At 41.2% G+C, this 6,033-nt stretch overlaps 1 long non-coding RNA gene across 1 annotated transcript in view; it reads right to left on the bottom strand.

Moving 5' to 3' along the window:
* Positions 1 to 3,010: 3,010 nt before the first annotated feature.
* Positions 3,011 to 6,033, bottom strand: part of LOC111663668 (uncharacterized) — a 27,323-nt gene continuing 24,300 nt past the window's right edge. The window contains exon 4 of the long non-coding RNA XR_002761401.2: positions 3,011 to 3,069. This is a non-coding gene — a long non-coding RNA (uncharacterized LOC111663668). The remainder of the gene's footprint in view (positions 3,070 to 6,033) is intronic.

A 6,033-nucleotide genomic window follows, 5' to 3' on the forward strand; every position in this document is an offset into this window, starting at 1 on the left:
GGGGTGGGGGCGGGGTGGGGAGGGCCACCAAATGTATGAGGAAAACTCAATCCTCATATCCAGTTCATTATATTTTCAGCATTGCAATCAATAATCACAGATGCCTGCCTGCCTCTTCCTCCTTCACTTCCTCTACTTCTGTCTGGGAATTAATGAATAATAGAAATATCATGAAATTCATTTTCAAGACCATATTTTCTAAAACCTGTGAGGACCATTAGTCTGAGAATAGATGCTGGTTGCTGTTGGCCTTTGTCACCCTCCCCTGCTTTCTGTAGCTCTCTGGCTGTCTGCATACCTAAGCAAAGAGGCCAAGGCCTTTTACTGCATTGTCAGATGGAAATGGAAGTCTGTTTCCGCCTGTAATTGCTCCTCTGTGTCTGCATCATCTTTACCAATGAGAATAAGACAGGAAGCAAAGACCAGCGAGCGCATGAAAGGCCTACTTGCCCTCTGCTATACTACCAACCTCAGCAGTCTATTATACCTGACGCTCCTCATCTCATTCATTATCGTGGCGGGTTAAAGGTCAGACGATAACCATCCCAAGAGGTCATTTAACTCTTCTTAACACAACAAAGAATGCAGATGACATCGCCGTTGCATAAAAAGGTTACGCGCGGCGCAACCCAGAGAGAGGTCTCCGATGGCTTCGGAGAGAGAGAGAGAGAGAGAGAGAAATAAGCGCTTCAGTCTTGGCCTCACCTCCATCTGTTGGAATGACCGGTGGTTCGCCTCTCACTGTGCGCAGGGAGAATAATAGTTCAGCCTTGTGGCAACCTTGGATATATCCCGGGCCAGCGCTGTTTTAATACAAGCACAGCTCCCACTTTATGGATGCCTTTGTATTATTAATACTATGAGAAATGAGAGGCGAGAGGTGAGAGACTGCGGGCTGCGTTTATGGATACTGTAGCACCCAGCAGCGTGGTCCGGCCATGGGAGTCAGAAGAAGGCTGAGTAGTGAAATAATTCTGAAACCACATAAACTTTACCGTTAGCGAAGACTGAATAACAGAGGGACTGTTTCTGCGCTCACGGCCACACACCAACAACATTAGAATTAACATGGGCTCATTTTTAATACACTTTATCGCTCTTTTGGGATTAACACGCTGCTAATATATCACATCCTTCCTTTCCAAATTCTTGTGCCAACATCAAGTGTAATGAAACTGGAGTTGCCTGTAAATGTAATTCCTCGAGTAGGCAAAAACAGTGATGTTCTTCAAGCATTGTGCCTAACCTCTGGACTCCAAAAACCCACAAAATATAATTATTACACCTCAAGTAGTCGGGTTGGAGTCGGTCATGCGCTGCCGTTAGTCCTGCCTCTGTCTGTGATGGCACATTGATCAACTGTATGTCCTCAGGCACAGCCGCGCTAGCCAAGCAGAAGCAGCAAGAGCTTATAAAACACTTTTAACCAAACTTCAGGGCAAACCAGGCCGAGGATGAGTGCATTTCAGAGGAGGGGCTGTGTGTGATTTTGTCTGTGTTTGCTCGACGGTGGGTGCATGTGTGACTGTGTGTGTGTGTGTGTGTGTTTGAGCTGGAGGGAAGCTATGTCACAGCACCTCGAGGCCAATCTCAGAAACAAGCGAAGTGCTCGAAAGTGGGACAACCCCCTGCCAATTGTACTACACAACAACTTCATTTGGAGCGCCACAAAGTCAGCACAAAGTCGTCTGTGTTACAGGATGGATCTGGCAAGCGAACAACAAATGAATCTCCCCAATTTGCTGGTATGCACACAGCGTTCATCAAAAAAAAAAAAGGGTGATTTTGACATGCATAACAAACCCGATACAAAACATACAAAGAGTGGATATTGTGAGGTTTAGCGTGTGTGGAAATACACACAAGAGAGCTATGAGGGAGAGACAAAGATACAACATTGTAAGAGATTATGACTTCTCCCTTCATTTGAATCTGCGCTCAAGTTGAATAAAGCTATTTATAGAAGTGGCTTCAGAGCTGCTCTGAGAATTATGTAAATTCAAATAACATATTCTTTATATCAGAGTGAAAATAATGAAGGCCCTATAATGTGTTCCTTGTAACAATGAACGAGTTTGAGGAAATTTTCTCCAGACCCTGATCTTGCAGAACAATGTCTTGTTCATGGACAATTAAAACAAAGAGCAATGGGGTTCTACTGGGACACAGCAATGAGCATAAATGTCCTTTATGGTGTGTGCAAATTGTCCCTTTTTTACGACGGTTGAGCAGGCTCGACCTTAAGGAAGAAAAATCATACAAACGCCCCCCTTCATCTCTCTTATTTTCTATGTCTTTTCATGTACAGTGTCTTTCTCGCTTAGGTCTTCTTCTCATTCTATGTCCACAGCTATCCCTGCAATTTTTTACTCACATATTTTCACTCCTACTATACCAACTGTACATGATAGCTGATGGAATAAAACACCATCTTTCATCTTCTGCCTGCTTCCCCATCTCACTTTGTGCATCTCTTGCTGTCTTTACTGGTATATGAAGCCAACAACCTTAGTTCCTTTTTTTTTTTTTTTTACAGAATTTGTTACAAAAAGTAACAGACAATATTAATCCAGGATCTGCCTATGAGTAAACACAGAGTGTGACAATGCACTGCCGCATAAATTAGTCCATATTTCTAGTCACAAAAACCTACTAAGCAGAGGATTTGTAAGACTGTATGCACAATAACCATTCAAAATTGCACAATACACCAGGAAGAATGTCAGCTACAGCAGTGAGACAGACAAAATATAACTTCAGTTCTTCTTAATATAATATGAAGTTTTGAAGTGAATGAATCGTTGATCAATTTGGTTGAGTGGCCAATATGCAGAAGTTACAAAGATGAAATGAATCTATCCAACAAAAAGGTGTAACCACCAATCACAGTAACAGTACACCTCCCACCCAACAGTTCTGCTGCCGAGTTCTTCTTACTGATGAAAGTGAAGCTGATTACACTGACAGGGGCTATCACAAGAAAACACAACAGGTGCCTCCTTACCTAATGTGCTGATTAGTGAGTCCTTTCAGCTTCAGTGTCAGCCTCATATGGGACGCCCGCTACACCTGAAATGACACATCAGAAAATTGTAAATAAAAGATCCCTAAGATTTCTGTTTAGACCAAATCTGAGATTGCAACAGGTGGATGAAACCAAACTTTCATGTTCAGTTGATTAAAGTTTACTCCTAAAGCCCCAACGGATGGGGGTGGTTTAATAATTTAAGTTTAAACAACATACTACACTGTCTCTCCTTAGACCTTTTTATTTTATTAAGGAAACACCCTATAATGTGGAGGCAAACAGAAGCAACAAAGGAAGAATCATTTCAATATGACATGGTGTCATATACAAAGAGACCGATGAAGTAATAAAATGAATATGGAGAACCAGAATGACAATACTAAACAAATAAATAATGTAGCATATATACTTATTTTAAGTATAATATGTTAAAGAGTTTCAGATAAAACGTAAAAGTGTTTGGCATGAACACTGGTATACTCTGCCATCGACATTACCCACAATGCAACACAAACACCTGCAGTTTGGTCTGCGATTCAGATGTGTCACGGTAGTACGCCACAAAAGGCTTCATACAACTTATTTTCACATATGCTGATATTTATTCAAATTGTGTGAAAGTATTAATTTTAAAAAAGCGACCAGCATCACCCTCATTTTAGTTTCTTTTGTTTACATCTGAAAAGACTTCCTTATGTTCCGCGTGTGTGGACCTTTATAATTATCTATTGATGAAAGGTCATTTGTTTAATCGCCCTCTCCTTGACTATTTAACGTTCAGACCTTATACTGTAGTTACACTGTACCTGTTCTGTCAATATATGAATTAAGTTCACAGCAGCTTTTTATGACCATCACCTTGTAAAAGACGCTGTGTACGTTGCTTAATCTAATCATGTCTTCAACATACTGTGCAAGTAGAAGACATTTGACAGCAGCTGCATTTTTCTTTTCCTCATCTGAGCTGAGCACTGATAGAGCAATTTATGTGTTGAACTAATTCAAAGCCTCCAGGGTAGTTAATGCACGACTCTTCAAATGCTTCTATAGGTCCAGTAAGTAATCATGACTAACATTCATTATAGAAAAACACATTCATTATTCACATACAATAGACACTAATTACAAGTGGTCTACTGAGGCCACCTTTTGACATTTAAGATGAGAAAAATATTAAAAACACAGGAAGTTTTTTTTAATGAGTGTTTACTCTGTGCATGTGTGATGAATGTATTTATGTCCATGCATCTGGGTGTTTGGAAAAGGGAGGAAAAGGTTAATACAGATGTGCAAGCATGGATGACAGTGCCAGTGAGAAAACAATTGGCCCTGAGACTGCATTCTCTCCTCCTGTCATGTATATCCCGCTGTTTTTTTCTTTTTTGTCCCCCCCCTGAATTTTAAACCTCCACATCCTCTTCCCCTTCCTTTTCTGAGGCAGCCATGTGACCTCCGAAGGCCCTCACAGTCAACCACCCCCCTCCAATGCTGGTTAATTAACGACAGTACAGTTTAGGCTTTTGCTAAATAACTAGATACTGTAATCAAACTGCTGGATCTGACAGGCCATGACACAAGCTGCTAAGCAAAGAAAACCACTTGCTCACTTAGAACTGGAGTAGAAGAAAAAAAATAATTATGTTCAGCCTGGCCACTTTAGGGTGTGTAAGTGCAAGTGTTGCAATGTGAACAAAGAGGAGGGCCACTGAGGAGGAACACTATTAGGCTCAAATCAATTGTTGTGTGTATGGTAGAGAGAGAGAGACTGAGGAAAAGAGAGAGAGAGACACGAAAAAAGGGGAAGTCAGACTGACCAACAGCCAGAGACACAAAAAAAGCATGGGACTATTGACAATCAACACAATGAAAAGATTACAGGAGGCATTTGACATCATTCTTTTCTGAGATTCACAGCTCAACACCTTTCCTTTTCTTTTTTACCCTGCTTTTATATCACTCAAGAGGAGGTATGAAAAAGGAAAAGGAGTGGCGAAAAATATAATATGGCAATTTAGCTAAGTAATTACAGCATTTTACTCTCAACTACCAACCACCTACCCGCGGCTCCGTTGGCAGAGAAAGCTAATAATTCAATTTCTCGGTGACAGTAATTGTCAGTCGGTGTACCTAAAGGTCATATCAGTCACCCAAGAGAAAGGGAAGGGAGAGCCCGATGACACAATCACACAAGAGCAATTTAACATCAGAGCTAATGGGAGGAGTGGAGCTGTGATAGACAGAGAGAATAGTAGAGAGGTGGAGAGCAGAGGAGCTTGATCTCATGACAGAGCGCTCACGTGATGTTTTGATGGTCAGAGGACAAGATGTCCAGATCTGAACAACTTTAAAGCTTTGGTGTTTTTTTCTGTTTATAGAAAATTCAGTTCAATCTCTTTAAAATGTATTTCATTAGCTTTGTCTGAAAGAGGGGATATGGTGTTAATGTAAACTAATACAAGAATTAGGTCTCTTTACAAGCCAAAAGATAAATTAAATCCTTGCTTGGCAAATGAATAACACATTTACAGGGTGTAATAAAGCATGATTGATACACGGACGTGCAGTACTGCATGAACTCAAGTCCTAAACTCACATTTCTATGGTATTTCTTTCAGAGATATATCTTGTATAAATAAAGACAAATCAATAATAGATACAATAAAAAGTCGATGCCTCAGATGGTATGGAGTCAGGACTGTGGGAGAGGTAACGAGAGGGCAGCCTAGCCTTTGAAGTAATTGACTAATACAGTAGCGGGTATTAAAGTCATTGAGTGCCAAAAGGGAGCAGGCAGCCGCTTGACCCTGAGCCACTTTGGACTAATCTAGCATTCAATCCAGCGTGTAATGACTGCTAGAGCTGTCAATCCTCTGGGCTCTCTTTCTGTCTCACACACGCCGACACACACAAACGACTGAGCACACACTCGCTCTCCCAATCGCACTCCGACTCCCAAACACACATGCGCACGAGTGTGCACACACCCGCACATGCATATATATATA

The sequence above is a fragment of the Seriola lalandi genome, unplaced genomic scaffold (genome assembly GCF_002814215.2).
Source record: "Seriola lalandi dorsalis isolate HSWRI2012SDOR001 ecotype SW California unplaced genomic scaffold, Sedor1 jcf7180002054579, whole genome shotgun sequence".
Lineage (NCBI taxonomy): Eukaryota > Metazoa > Chordata > Actinopteri > Carangiformes > Carangidae > Seriola > Seriola lalandi.